The sequence below is a fragment of the Aedes albopictus genome, chromosome 2, assembly GCF_035046485.1.
Source record: "Aedes albopictus strain Foshan chromosome 2, AalbF5, whole genome shotgun sequence".
Taxonomy (NCBI): domain Eukaryota; kingdom Metazoa; phylum Arthropoda; class Insecta; order Diptera; family Culicidae; genus Aedes; species Aedes albopictus.
The window spans coordinates 153,689,504-153,705,450 of NC_085137.1; the positions used below are offsets into that span (position 1 = coordinate 153,689,504).

Consider the following 15,947-nt stretch of genomic DNA (forward strand, 5'->3'; position numbering starts at 1 on the left):
ATCTTCGGATAAACCATTTTTTTTTTTGCATAGTTACGAATCTCTAGCTTACGCCCGAGAATTATAGCTATATAATCGACTAAGTGGGCCCTAAAAAGCTCTGCTTACTTCAAATCTCCAGGAGCAAATGAGGGTTTGCCCTATTTTTCTCCTAAGGGATTTGAGTATTTCAAACATGTTTTGAACTCTTGTAGTTTTCTATTGGGTATTTTCATGGCGTGAAATTTATTGATAGTTTTATCCCGAAAGGGTTGTATAAAGAAGAAATGGATTCCTGGTTACCTCGTTCTTTCTAAAATGTTTAAAACGCATTGTCGATTATCACATCTGTGATGTTCTTCTGGCTGACATGCCTATTCATGTGAACTCACATGCCTCCCAATTTGGGATGTCCATAGCGACTCTTTTACACAAAGTTGTATACGTTTTCAAGAAAGTACTCGCTCAAACGTAGTTTTTGCTTGGGTGATTTCTTGAATATTGAGGATGCTTTCGATGATGGAACCGGTTTAACGGATTCTATCATCGCGCGGCGACGCTCGCAAGATGCTGCCAAAATATTCGTTTCAAATCAGTGTTTTCCTGTCGGTTCCGTTCGGTTGGCTGTTGAGGAGCCGCGCTCTTGAAAGTGTGCAACCATTGTGAAGTGCTGAAGCGGGTGGAGAACAGTTCCAGCTAAATAAATACTAACGAAGAACAGAACCAGTTTCGCGATTCTTTTAACCATGGCGTAACTGTTACTCTATAAGGCTATCTGACGTTTAATCATTCTTCTCTTTTTGGCTGCCGAGGAGGATAGGTTTGTTTTCATAGGGAAACGTTTCCCTATGAAAACATTAAACAAAAAATTGCTATCTTCTGCTGCTGCTTGAGAGAGATGGGTGATGAACGCCAGATTGTTTTATATAATCGAGTGTCATCGGAGCAATCCAGACCAGGTTTTGAAGCAACTAATCCAGAAGATTTACAACCGAAGAATCTAGTAATTCAACCAAATGCCATCAAGATGACGAGGAAACCAGGATAAATTGGGCAGACAACTGATTCGAAACCGTCTAACAATGGTGTGCCTGAACGTTGACCAAGCGTATCCTTTGGAGTTTACCCTTCCACTAACAACACCCAAATCCCCGTGACACCTAGGCCTGAGAGATCGTGGAGTTGTCTACATCTTTCATAGGTGTCCAAAGCTAACCATCCTTTTTCATTCCTCAGCAGTCGCAAGGACGTGGCCAGGACAGTTCTCGACCATTGGAGGATTGCGTCAGTCTTGTCTAAGAGTCAGAGGTTAGTCCCAAATCTTTGTGCTTTGGTTCGGACGGGAAGGAGGCAACCCTCATAACAGCGGTCTAGGACTGTACCACCTACGAATTTGTGCGACTCGCTCAATGCTAATGCTAATGCTAATTGAGGATGCTTTCGATGACGTGCCTTTCAATGTCATATTGAAAGTTGCATGACGTCACAAGCTACCTCCAATGAGCTATATGCTCTCTTTACGCTTATGCGTTGTACAGTGCCCTTTTCAGGGCACTGATTAAACCCGTTGTGGTATGGGCTATGAGCTCTTGTTGCGCTTATGCGTTCATTCCCTCTTCTAGGGTACCCCTTCCTATTTCATCACCTTTCCCTTTCCTTATCCCATTCCATCCCTTGTCTAATTCTCCCTCAGGTAAATGATGCAATAGGCTTATAAGTATGGCGATGGAACAAATGTCCCAAATGGAGGATAACGTGCCTCTGGAGCCGGCCCTCTGATCTGATACCTGCATTAAAATGCCCTCAATGCTTCAATGAGGCCGAATATTTTCTCAGGGAGACCCTTGCGCCTGAGGACTTCCCACATGTTTCCGTGATTGAGAAGGACGAAAGCTTTTTCGTAATCAATGAACACCAGGTAAAGAGATTCTTGAAAAGGGACTGTTGATCTGCTCAAAAGATCGTGGCCGACACTTGAAAGAGGTTTCCAAATTGCTCTATCCAACGTTTCAGCTGGTCAGCCGGGTTGGTCAATAGCTGTATAGGTGTGTCTTTTACGGGATCGTAGCATTCATCTTAGTCCCACTATGACGACGTGAGACATCGAAGAAGAGACGAATGTCGCCGGCATTTGTCGACTATCGAGCCTGCCCACGCTCTTTTGTTACGCCTAAATGAGCGTTTTACTTCCTTCTCGAGAGCCTAATATCGCTGTCGGGCTACGGCTTTGGCTTTGGCTCGCTCTATCACGTATTTATTGTCGTCCTCCTCTAGGTATTTTTCTCCAGGTGTCATCTGTGATCCACTGCTTTCTTGGAGCGCGTTGCTCACCCAAATCATTCTCGCCGGTGGCGATGAAGGCGTTATTGATGGCGCTCCATTGATCTTCTACGCTTCCACTTTCCGGAATATCCGCAATACACTTCAGCTCCTCGACAAAGCATCTTTTCACCGAAGCGTCTTCCAGTCGACGTGTGTTGATCCGGCGCCCAATTTTCTCTTCCTGTCGATGATTCCTCGCAATGCGCAGTCGGATCTCGCCGATTGGGAGATGATGGCCAACGCTATAGTGTATACAAATGCGGCGTATACGGTAACGAGGAGCATGTTCGCCTCGTAGGCCAGAGTATAGCAGAATTCGGCCCGATGCCAATCTGTGTTCTGCCAAGTTTGGCCAACGGACTTCGCTTCGTTCTAGGATTACAACCTTAATTCGGCATGCCTCATTGGCTAGTTGTGCTAGTTTACCTTGCTAGGCTGGGGTTGATACATTCTAAGTTCTAATTCTCGTTGCCGTCAAATAAGTTCGTAATCTTTCATTTTAGGTTTCTGTGTCACAGTAGTTTGTTCACCTAAGGTCTCTTATCCACCATGGTGGGGCTGCCACCTTAGGTATAGCTTCCGGTGGAGAAGCATTTCATACTCAGCCGCTGGATGCCAGATGCAGAAGGTGACGGATGAGAAGAACTTTGCGGGAAGCCGGATGTCTGATATACGGCAGAATAGAAAGTGCAAGAAAGCAAGAGCAGCTGAGAAACTGAGTTGAGCATAAGTTACGATTAAACATCAGTGGACCCTGAAGAATCCGGTAAGGCTGTTGACTGCAGGCTGAACTTTTCAAACGCGTTATAGTGAGCAGATGCATGACAAACTTCACCATCCTCTGTTGAAGATATAGGAAGATGAATAACTATCCTCGGAACTATCTACTAGCTGGCTGGAGGACTTCGTTTGTCCTCTTTACAAAAATTGCCACAAACTTCAGTGCACCAACCACTGAATCGAACGAAATGATGTAACGTACTCTGTTCAACAGATTGACACTGTTGGATGAGTCTTTCATCGGCGAATAAATACCAAGCTGGTTTTCGCGAGGGTCGGTCAACGACGGGTCAAATGTGCAACAAATTCTTGAAAAATCTCGGGAGTATAAATTACACACCAGCCATCTGTTATTTGATTTCAAAGCTACGTAGGATTTAGTGAAAAGAAATGAGTTATGACAAATAATGGTAAAACATGGTGTTCGGACAAAACGCTACCAGTGCAGTAGGACTCTCTTTCATTTAAAACTCTAACATTTGGTATCATGGTCAGTCAATCTATACCATAAGTTAGACATATCTCTGTACTGCTATTTGTTCTTATAGAAAATTAATGCGCCTCCGCGACAGGCCACGCTGAAGATGGCTGCGCATTGGAAGCGGTTGGCCCAAGACCGAGTCCAGCGAAGAAGGATGACTCATTCCACAAGTGTCCCATTTGTGACTGCTCCCTCCTAAGGGGGTACTCTTTGTGGCTATATAATACCGACCGGGTATCCTTTTAGTGGGTCAAATGAAACACTTGCATGTACTACCATGGATGGGGCACGTGATGTAAGTCACACGTTAGAAATCTCTTGCGTCGTCGCTGCGTAAAGCCAATCCTGGTGACTGTTCCAATAGAATAATTTAACCGGCTGGCTTACGCCATATGCATCGGTAACAGCTTAAACGGTGCATTTAATTTGCATGTGCGAAACGATTTTCAGGTGCTCCCCTTTATTTTGCTTTATCTCTCGAAATACCCATATAGTACCACACGCATCATGTTGTGGAAGCTGGTCTGCGCTCATAAGACATACAGTGACCTGGATTATTTTGACTGAGAGAGTTCGTAGTCGGATTTGGTTTTTAAAGTTTGATAACTGGGGTTTTGGTCAAGGAATTCCATTGTTATCACATCAGCCAGCAGTGAGCAGAGGCACGCGTTTATATTTGTTTATGTAGATATGCAGCTTGGATGCGAGCGTGGAATGTATCGTTTGAAATGATTGGATCATTCCACGCCTTGACAAAGAGAAAAAGTTTAACTTCTCTGCTGACTGCATAAAATTTAATCCAGAATTAGAAGGTGTTAGATTTGAGCCACTTAAAAAATCGTATGACTGGGAATACAAAATGGTGAGTTGACAACCCGGAGTGGCACATATGTCCCAAATGGAGGATAACGTGCCTCTGGAGCCGGCTTTCTGATCATCACCGATTGCAAGAGAATGCGGGGCAATATCAGGCTGAATTCATGGGTGGTTGCGTTACAATGGACCAGATGTTCGCCATGTACCAGCTGTTGCAGAAATGGCGCGAATACAACGTGCCCACATATCACTTGTTCATCGATTTCAAATCGGTGTATGATACAATCGACCGAGACCAGCTATGGCAGAATATGCACGAATTCGGGTTCCCGGATAAACTGATGCGTTTGATGAAAGCGACGATAGGTTTAATGATGTGCGTAGTTCGAGTATCAGGGTCGCTCTAGAGTTCCTTTGAATCTCGCAGAGGGTTATGACAAGGTGATGGTCTTTCGTGCTTACTGTTTAAAGTAGGTCGATCAAGAGGCGGACGATTTGTGGACCCTTCGCAGAGTGAGGGACTGGAGACGCACAGGCATGGACCGAGTCGAATGAAGGCTACTCCGACGTACAGCGGAGGACCCCCAGGCCTGACCAGCAGGGTAACGTAAGACTGGGAATGCTGAGTCATTCGTCTGGTCAAATCATTTTTTTTATGGTTAGGTAAACTCTAGTAAAGGTATCTCTACTCACGTAGTATTGCGTCAAAAGAAATTGATTTTATTCTGAATAACTGGGAGACTCAAGGGAAGCTTATCAATGGTTCATGAGTGTGAAAGAAAAGGGGCGTTACGTAGTGTTCATAGCGTTTTCAATGCTCAAATCAGATCGTATCAAACGGGATTTCATCATCATCGGAAAATTCCACTGCATCCTCCAACGCAGTAACAGTATCCGAACTTCTGATTCGGAAGAATGCTCTTCTTGTTGAAGTGTTACGATTCTCGAATCGAACCTCCTCGCATGCATAAGTGATTCAGAATAAGTGTGACTTATTTGCAATGAAACGGTACTCTTCCTTTTTATCGCTCACTTCACAGGTACATAAGAAAGGCTCATCCTTTGGTCGATGTTGTTGGATTGATGGTGGTCGTCGGTATAGGCAACGAACAGGATCCGGAAAGACAACGAGCGATGCCGCGTGCGTTGGAGAATCAAAACATCGCTGTCTTCGTTCAGCTTAGTAAACAACGGTGCTTCAGTGCAAAATCTGCATCAGCATTAAAATGGCCGGCTCCGCTGCACAACAACGGTAGCGGGAAAGCAGTAAACAGAACGCCATCGTAGAATGTCCTCGTGTCCGTGAAAATTGAAAATTTGATATTGAGAGCGGTTACCCGCGCGGAGTATCCGCCTAGCTTATTTCCGATGCGCAGTTGCATCCGCTTTGCGCCTTGATTATTATGTATTCTTCGTCAACCGCACCGTTACGGATGCTACCACCACTGAAATTGGAAGGTGGATGCTGTTGCGTTTACGTCAGTTATCCGAACGGAATGAAACTGAATGGGCGAAGATTCGGATTTTTTCTCTCATTGAATCCAATTGAAAAAAAAAAATAGATCCCTACATCCTTAACCCATATCCGCCCAGCGTCCTATTTATATGGCAGATGCCCCGAACGCCCAGCGTCCTATGAATAGGACAGCCCTTTTGATGTGAATATCTCCAGAATTATGCAAAATTTTAGAATACTTTCTTCAGAGAAGATGTTCTCCACACCCATACCATGCTCATAGTGGACAATATAGTTTGTGACTGGTCCACTAGGTGGCGTAAACGATGCTGCAAAGAATGCATATTGTCCCGATCTGTGAGCATCATTTGCAATGCGAAAAAAAGTATTTCCTTGGAATCTTGACAATGCACAATGGTCGGAAAAAGATAAAGTTCGGCCAAAACTCTTTTTATGTGTTTAACCGAAGTTATAGGTTGTCTAGATATGTTATATAGTATTTTTAGTGTTTCAAAAGGGGTATTCAAAAATTACGTAACTTCAATAATTTAAAGATCTGTATAAGTCAGTAAACCCCACATTTTTTGAGTTTTTTGTTAGAAAATCAATTTGAATTAAATTGAATGATCAACTTTCGATCAAATCCAATCAAGTTTGTTCAAAACGTGTAAGAAATGTGGGAAGATAAATTTTATTTCAGTCAAAAATGGAAAAAATACGTAAAATATATGAAAAAACATACATTTTTTAAACAGCTCTAATTTGAAAACCAGCAAATTTCTGCAAAATATTTAAACGTTTTTATGCAGCCCTAGGCATGATTTTTAAGATGTACTATTCGAAATTGCGGCGACACGTGACGACACGAACCGTTTTTTAACTTAAAAATTACTAAAATTCCTAAGGTATAATATATGAAAATTTGAAATGTTTTGTCACATATTAATTTTGCACCATACATGCATTCGAACTGTTAAACAACAAGCTTCCATATGCTGGATAACATAAAACACATATTACATTCTCAAAATATTAATATTTTACTTTTTTCGAGTGGTTCATTTTTCAAATTTGTGACATAGGCCACTTTGGCAGTGAAAATTTCGTTGGAATATAAAAGCCGGCATGCTTTAAATTAAGAATCATTAAACTACAATACATTAACTTTGTTATAAGATAAAATAAAGTTTAAAAATATCAAATTCGTTTTTTGGTAGTTTTGGCCGCTTCTTTCTATGGAGCCCGACCAATGTGCAATGGTTAACAATTTACAGTTCATTTCTTCGGCAGAGTTGTTAATCATTACATACAAAAGTCGATGTATGTATGATTGTATGTTTATATGCTTGTATGTTTATATGTTTGTATGTTTGTCTATTTGTATGTTTATATGTATGTGACACATTCTACCGTGACGTTACAACGTTTTGACGCCTTTTTGGTAAGATTTTCAACTAAAACTCGGAAATTCGACCGTAAACCCTCAAATATTTTTGCATATTCTCATTCCTTGTAAAATTTCCAATAAGTATGATCTGTTGAACAGTTAGTTTTCTTTGGAAAAGTATGTTAGAAATGGGAGTTAGTAGCGTGACGTTACAACGTTGTAACGTCACGCTACTAATTCCCATTTCTAACATACTTTTTCGATGAAAACTTACTGTTCAACAAATCATACTTATTGGAAATTTTACAAGAAATCCGAATATGCAAAAATATTTGAGGGTTTATGGTCGAATTTACGAGTTATAGTGGAAAATCTGACAGAAAAGGCGTCAAATCGTTGTAACGTCACGGTAGAATGTGTCATGTACGTATGTATATATGTATGCCGGAAAACAGGCATAACTCTGAAATGCGTCAAGAAATTTCAATCAAATATGGTATACACATTCCTTAGGATGTGGAGGTAGCAGCAGGGGTATTGAAATTCAAGATGGCGGCTTAGGTTCCAATATGGCGGTAAAAACTCCAGAATATATGCTTTTTAACGGCAATGCTGCTTCGGATACTATGCAATATGGGTATCTATCGATCGGGCTTCACAAGTAGAACTCAAAAATGAATATCCGACGCCATTTTGAAATTCAAGATGGCGGACCATATCCAACATGGCGGCCATGGAAGAGTAGTTTGATCTATAATACCATTTTTTTTGTCTTTATTATCGAGACTTTCAGCCCGAGGCTATAATACCATTCAATATGGGTATCTATCGATCGGGCATGATGAGTAGAATTCAAAAATCGATATTTAACGCCATTTTGAAATCCAAGATGGCGGACCATATGCATTATGGCGGCCACGGAATGGTAGTTTGAGCTATGCTACCATGCAATATGGGTATCTATCGATCGGACTTCATGTGTAGAAGTCAAAAATCGATATTTGACTCTATTTCGAAATCCAAGATGGGGGACCATATTCAAGATGGCGGCCACAGAATGAGAGTTTGAGCTATGATACCATGCAATATGGGTATCTATTGATCGGGCTTCATGAGTAGAACTCAAAAATGAATATCCGACGCCATTAGGGTTGAAGGGTTGAAGGTTATGATAGAGCGTAGGATAGAGGGTTGGAATAGAGGGCAAAGAAGACAGTAAGGTAGAGACTAGAGAGTAGGGTGAAGAATTGAATTGAGATGAGATGAGCTGCGGTTCTTTTTTGAGCTAACTTCAGAAATTCTTTCCAGCATTCCAGGTATTGCTTTTGAGAATCTTCTCAGGTTTATTTCCGAGATTCCTTCAGATATTGCTTCCGAGATTGCTGTGCGGATTGCTCCGGAGTTCATTTCAGGGATTTTTGCAGGGGTTGCTTAGGAAAATCCTGGGAGGATTCTTTTATTTATTCTTTTCTGCATTCCTTCAGGGATTTGGGCTGGAATTCCTTCAAAGATTCCTTCCAGTATTATTCCTTTTTCCAGTTTTTCTCTTAAGGTATCCTCCCGAAAAAAATATGAAAAAATATATGTTTCTTCCGAGATTTTTTTCAGGCAATCCTAGATCATAGAAACATCTTCGATGGTTCTTGACGAAATGCCTGCTCAGCTTCTGGCCAGTATTCTTGTCATGATCTCTCTAAGGATTCCATCAGGTATTCTTTACGGGATTGTTCCAGGAATAACTTCAGGGACTTCTGCCAGAATTGCTTCAGAAATTTCTGAAGGGATTCTTTCAGATATTTAAACAAGCATTCTTTCACGGATTTCTTCTGAAATTACTTCATAGATTCATTTTAGTATACTTTCAAAGTGTTTTGTCGATACATATTCAGAGAATCCTAATGGAATTATTTCTACGAGCCGGGATTTATACAGCAATTCCTCCCGGGATTTCATCTGTGATTATTTCAGGGATTCTTACCCAGCTTTCAGCTGAGATTCCCTCAGAACTCTATCAGATATGCCTCTCAGAATTCCTTCAGTAAATCCTCCCGGGATTCCTTCGGGTATTTATACTGGGAATGTTCTCCCCCCCCCCCCTTATGTTTTTCAGATTTTTGTACGTAATTCAAAATTGCAATTGGTATATCGAATAAAATTGAATCTTAGGGTAGTTTATCATTTTTCATGTAGCCGAAAGACACACTATCTTTTCGATGTAAATAACTTCGATAGTACCCAGTATAACACCAAAAAATCCACACATTGTTCACGAATAAACAATCATGGAGTAGTGCAAACATAAATAGAGAAGCCGTGTAGAGTATATCAGGTTGAAATTTTATATAAAAAAATGGAGTATTGATGAACCTGGGCGTGTTAGTGGAATACCTGTAAGTACGAGACACTGAAGACGATCTTATAGCTGAGGTTGAAATACGTATTTGTCAAACGATACAAATTAAAAAGAACAGTACTCAAGACGATTTTCTTTTTAAAACATGCAAAATTTCTGAAAAGTTTACGTATGGTGAGTACGTAAAGAGAGTTTGTGGGGGGCTGAAGAAAAAACTCAATTACTTTATTAGAAATGATTAACTTTGTAAAATTTAACTTCTACAGTATTTTAACATTTGGTTATGCTACACATAGTGAGTTCTCTTTATTTGATTTGTTAAACAAAATGAGAAATGTTGAACACTGCAGTCGAAATTACATGAAATTACAAGAACCATGCATTGCATACTTTTAGGCGTTTATCGGGCTATATTTCTGCCCCAATTTAAAAGTCCTTTTTCTATTCTCTTTGAGTGGTTATCATCTCTCTCACTTGTTTAGAGCTGTATTGTATCTATACGGATCAGAATATAATGATAGCGTAGAATTTGTGCTGAAATAGAACTCGTGAAAATGATTAGATATTGAGGACCTACAATGAAGATTTTTTTTGGTGCTACACCATAGACTTCCATTTTTTTCGTCAAATCATGTTAATTTTATTGGAACTCGACCGTTGATAACAATTTAATTTGAAGATTTAAATTGTGAGACATCTTGGGTGTTAACGGGTTAAATGAAACAACACAGCGCACGAGTAACTTTCACGCAGCGAGCAAAACGACAAAGGATTTTTCACTCATATTTGTGTACGACTGGATCTACACAAAAAATGTTCTGATCCGGTGTTACACAAATCTGCGTGACAATTCTTTTGTCTGTTCGATCGCTGCGTGCAAGTTACTCGTTGCGCTGTGTACATCGAGTTCTACGTGTACCCTCCGTTTGATTCCCAAGACTTCGCAGAAGATGCGGTTCTCGTTAAGAAAGGGAGAACGAAACTCGCATGGCAAAGTGACCGTTATGTAACTGTAGATTTAGCCCGGACCAAACGGAAGAGCAACAAAACATTACCGTATGTACAGTGTTTCCGCTCGTCAACGTGATTGTTTTTATACGAAGCTGCTGAATTTTAATGGGCGTAGCTCGCGCAAGCCCCGAAACATTTGAATCGGATGCACTTTTACTTCGTTTCGCTCTGTTCTCTCTTCAGTTTCTGTTCGTGTATTGGGTACAACGGGTATTAACTTTCAAGGTTAAATATGGACGGGAAATGATATTGAGTTTTTACAAGGACTTCTGACTTCCTGAGGGAGCAGGTTTCCCTTCTAAGGCTATGTATGCAACTTCCAGAACCTGGATGCTTTTATATACCTGACCAATCATCCACTGCATTACTGCTTTTCTTCCAACTTTAGAGTGGTGGTAATGAAGTTCAATTCGGTAAAACAATTGAACTTTCTTAACCTCCTTGGAATTGTACGAAATATTCCAAAATTTATATGGGATGTTCTATATAAACTAAACTTCTACAAATACCAGACCTTCAGATCTACACTCGTAATAGTAGTCTTATCTGCTATACTTAGTAACATTCCATACTCACCTAACACTTAAAGATTCATATAAATTGTTATATACTTTTGTGACATACATCATTATCCAAACTGTCCTGGAGTTCGGTCCTAGACATCTAGAGCCGTTATATTGGAAAGTTTTGCAATAAACTGTAACATCACATATCCAATTGTTATTTAGGATCCCCTTGAAACTATACGAATCATTCAAAAAAAAATTGGGACATACCAGACCAATCAAACGTAGAGCAGTACTTCAGGTCTACACTTGTAACAGTGGTAGTCATATCCATTTTACAGACTAACGTGGCTTAATTAACTATGGTTATCGTACCTACTGGAGGACTGACTGCACTGTTATAGTGCCGCGCCAAATCAAGCGTGCGAGTTTGCATTTACATGTATAGAATTTATGTTCTTGATATTCTGCTTTGCGGGTATGTACACGCGCACTCGCACTTTCTCGCGTAGCTATAACAGCGCCGTGGTTAATGTTTGTCCAAATTGTCCTGAAGGTTAGTCATTGAGATTTATAGCTATACAGTAGTTATTTGCGCTATGCACAGATAAAAATTTTCATGTAAAATTACGCCATTAATAATGCACATAAGGGGAATGCGATGGTTGGCGGAAATTTAAACGTGGGATGAATTTTACATGATTATTTTTTTAAGTGAGAATGAAATTTACAAGTCCTAGATCAAATTTCATACAGCGCGTAATTTTCATTTAAAATTGTTAAATGGAGGCAAAAAATGAAAATGTAGACGAACATTTGAAAAGGGCCTATCTGCTTTGCGTAAACAAACTTGTTTTGGTCTCTGTAGGGCCCATCTGCATCCACCCACGCACATCAACACGCACAACGCACGCACATCGCACATCAACAAAGAGTGTTCTCAAGCTATCTGTTAAGGGTGTTGATGTGCGTGGGTGGATGCAGATGGGCCCTACAGAGACAGAAACATGTTTGTTTACAAAAAAGCAGATATGCCCTTTTCAAATATTCATCTGGAGATGACGTTTCAAATGCAATGCTGTGATGGAAATGTGTATTAAGCATTATGTGAGAAAAATTATTTTCATTCAATTTGAAATCAGCTAAACTTACATTTAAATCACAGCATTGCGGATGAAGTTTTCTATGCAACGAAATAAAATTAGTATGTTAGTTTTAAACATTTTATTGAGTTTTAGTTCGATTTACTTAGATTTCACAAACATTTTAATATTTCATATTCTTTTGTTCCACTAAGAATCACGTGTATTTTTGTTCTAATCATCTGGTTCTTGTTACAAGAAAGTTTTAGGTTTCTGCCATCCACATATTCAATGGATTTTTCAAATACAGTGTTTTGGGCCTACTATAAAGGTGCTTCGACTTATAATCTATAGTCTAGTTGAATTCGTGACTCGACAAATGGTCAATAACTTTTTGAACAACTCGCTGTTGATTTCCCACGCGATATGCGTTTGATTTGGATCCGGATGATGGAATTATCTGTAAGAGGTATTGCTGCATCAACTCCAGGAATTTTGATGCTGGCTTGAAATATTTAAAATTATGCACAAAATGTATGCACAGTAGATCCTGCAGGGCGCAAATGACATCATCCGTGCCTTCGGATAGGCGGACCTGGTCGACGTAGACATAATACATCGCTGTGTCTTGTCCCATATCTGTACAAGAAAGTAGATGTTCACATATTATGATAAAAGCAATATTGATCGCATCGATATTATCAATATAAGAGAAATTACGAATTCGGCAGTTCCTTATCCTATTTTCGACAGAGGAAATTGTGAGTTCACCGAGGTTCAATTTTTGGTATAATAAAGCACTGATATGCTATGATTTTTCATTAAAAAAAAAACCGTTTCATTCATTGTAATAGGTTAGAAAACAACCGAAGCCATAATTTTCACTACAGTACGAGTGAGTGAACATTATTGGAGTTTTAAACTGAATATGTATGTAAGAACCACAGACAAACAGACACGAAACGTTTTGAAATTGTCGTGTCACTAACTTAATCTTTTATTGCCTAACATTGCGTACGGTGCAATAGGAAGAAGCGTTTTTGATTGTTTTTTTTTACATGCTTATGTTCCGTCGAGTCAATATTTGTAGTAATGAGCTGGGGAGATGATAAATAATTTATCAAATTATTTTCCATTTCCTCAATGAAATGGCGCAAGTGGCGGGGGTATTGTGATTTCTTGCCCAATTTACAGCTGTTTTAGTAGAACTCTCACTGCGTTATTTAAAAGATAATAAATGGAGAATACAACAACCCAGTGACTCAAAGTTCAGCCAAAACAGCAACATTAGGCATGAAATCATAATACCCAGACTTCTTGTATCATTTCATTCAAAAAACGGAGAGTTTATAGTCTTCCATACAAAAATTCACTACAACTCAGTAACCAATTTTGAAAACGGCTTATAATCAATGCTACACCATTGTCAATACGTCGTTTTCAAAATTTATTACTGAACTCTTGTACTTTAATAAGGGGTGCGCGACGTTAGGCATAAATACGATAGGCATAAATTCCATAGGCATAAATTCGATAGGTATAATGGACGATATGTATAATTTGCCAGACAAAGACAATGATGTTTCATAATGGCCTAACTGACTTGATCGATTTCTCTTCGTCGATTGACTTTTTCGTTAATAACTTGATTAAAACAAACTAAATCGTCATTCTTTTTGTTTCTTTTGCAAGATAAAGTCCTCTCCTACGTATTTTAACCAAAAAACTTTGGAAAACTTAGTAAACATTCTGTAATAAGGCATTGCAAAGATTGATGAAGAGAAATCGACAGTGTCATTTAGTGTCATTCATGAAAAATCATTGTCACATTCTTTTGAAAGCTTATTGTACCAAACTCCATTATGCCTAACGTCTGTTGTGCTTAATATCTTAATGCCTTGCGTACTAATGCTAAATGTCCTTACACCTAACGTCTTCAGGCCTGATGGGGTATCTAATGAGCATGTCCTATTATAGTTCATGATCCCAGTATGCCCCAAATGCAAAGTAACATGTCTATGTGTCTGTGTCAAAAGTTCGATGCATGACAACTTACCAACAGAAACCAGTAACGGTCCGGGCGAATCCAAATGAACTTCATCGATGCGGGTTCCGATCTGTGATTATGATGTATGTTAATATAAATATTTTTATTTGTGTATGGCGCAATCAAGATTAGGATTAGATTAAGAGAAACAAGTTTTGTCAAGCCGGAAAAGTCCCGAAAATAGTGAACTATATTTACTCAAGAACTGAAATATAGACAATTTTTTATTGTTTCAGCCTTTCCTATCGGCGTCTCTCTGACTATCTATTTTTATGCTATTTACCGTGTAGCTTATGTATTGTTGGATACCTTAAACTTATGCCATTACGTACCTCTCTGTATGTAACCAAATCATCTATTTTCTCGCCCACCAAGCAAGCTAAGAACCGCAGGACTTCCAGATCGGTGCAGTCGTTGTTAGGTTTCTTAAACTTTCGGCCAGCTGTTTCTGAATAGTTAACGATCTTCGCTCTTTTCAGGTCATATTATTTGCGCAGCTCGTCAATTGATACTCCCGTGGCCTGTTCAAAGTGGTATTTTAGCAGCCCTCTACGTCTCAGCACTGGATACTCCGACAATAGCTGAAGAAGATCTTTGCTGTCGTTTAGTCTGTGTGTCACATACGCTTGTGATGATTTGAGAAAGTCCTCGGTTAGCAAAGTCGGTTTGTCGCGACGAAGCTTCCAGTTTTCCCAATAACATTTAAGTGTGCCAGCTCGCACATTTCGACCTTTGCTAGCAGACGGAGCTTGCTGCTCTGATGACTTTCGAAACCGATTCAAATACGCATTATGGTTAATCATTTTATGCTTCAGTGCGATGTGGCTGATACCGTTTCTGTACCCGTCATCATCGACTTTTTCGAGACACGGGAATTTGCGAAGTAACTGCTTCGCAACCATTTCCATGGTACTAGCCTTTATGTCGGTGTCAATGGTTCTCAATTGATCATCTATGCTGTTGACCAGGCTTGTCGTGTCCATCTTCGTTATTCGTAGATCACTTGGAATAGCAGTATTGGGATTCGTGGCCTTGAACTCCTGCAATATGTCCAGCTTGGACAGGACATTTTCGCTTAGTTTGCTGTAGTTGACTTCGAAAGAGCGAAACTTCATATCGGAAGAAGCATACTTCTTGGAACTTTTCTGGATCTCAGTAGCTCTTGGTCGCTTGGTATTTGGAGACTGGTTTTCGTCCACAGGGTCGTTTGTTTCCATCATCGTCATATGATCTGCGATTTCTGCAGTTTCCTGAATTTTGATCGATTCCGTTACATGTCGCGAAGTAGATGGCTGTTGTAATGATTCATCTTGATTCGACACACCGCCGGCCAACAGCTTCATTGATAGTGGTTCCGCCACAGAGATTCGTTGATTTGGAAATATGGCCATAACGGCTGGATCGATGTTCAGCGTCTGCAACACTGTAGATGTTGCATCGTCAGAATTCGGAGTGTCTTGGATGGCAGAAAGTACTACAGTGAGTATTCGCTCGTTGGGTCACGACTGCGCCCCGATTAGCGAATCGTGTTCGTTCCTTGGGGCAACTGGCAACTGGTCAAAATGCTCTAGACACACGTAAGTGACGAGAAATACGTCACGAAACACTCACATACTTGCACAAACGGTCTGTATATAGGAGCTGCGATGCGACGGCGGTCAGACGTCATACTCGTTTTGACATCAATTTTGACATTGACAGTGCTTTTTAGTTGGGGTTTGCCCCAA

At 40.1% G+C, this 15,947-nt stretch overlaps 1 long non-coding RNA gene across 1 annotated transcript; it reads right to left on the bottom strand.

Moving 5' to 3' along the window:
* Positions 1-12,545: 12,545 nt before the first annotated feature.
* Positions 12,546-14,767, bottom strand: LOC134285924 (uncharacterized). Its single transcript, XR_009996804.1, has 3 exons — positions 14,553-14,767; positions 14,230-14,290; positions 12,546-12,812 (listed from the first exon to the last, which is right to left on the bottom strand). It is a non-coding gene; the product is annotated as an uncharacterized LOC134285924 (long non-coding RNA).
* Between the last annotated feature and the right edge of the window lie 1,180 nt (positions 14,768-15,947).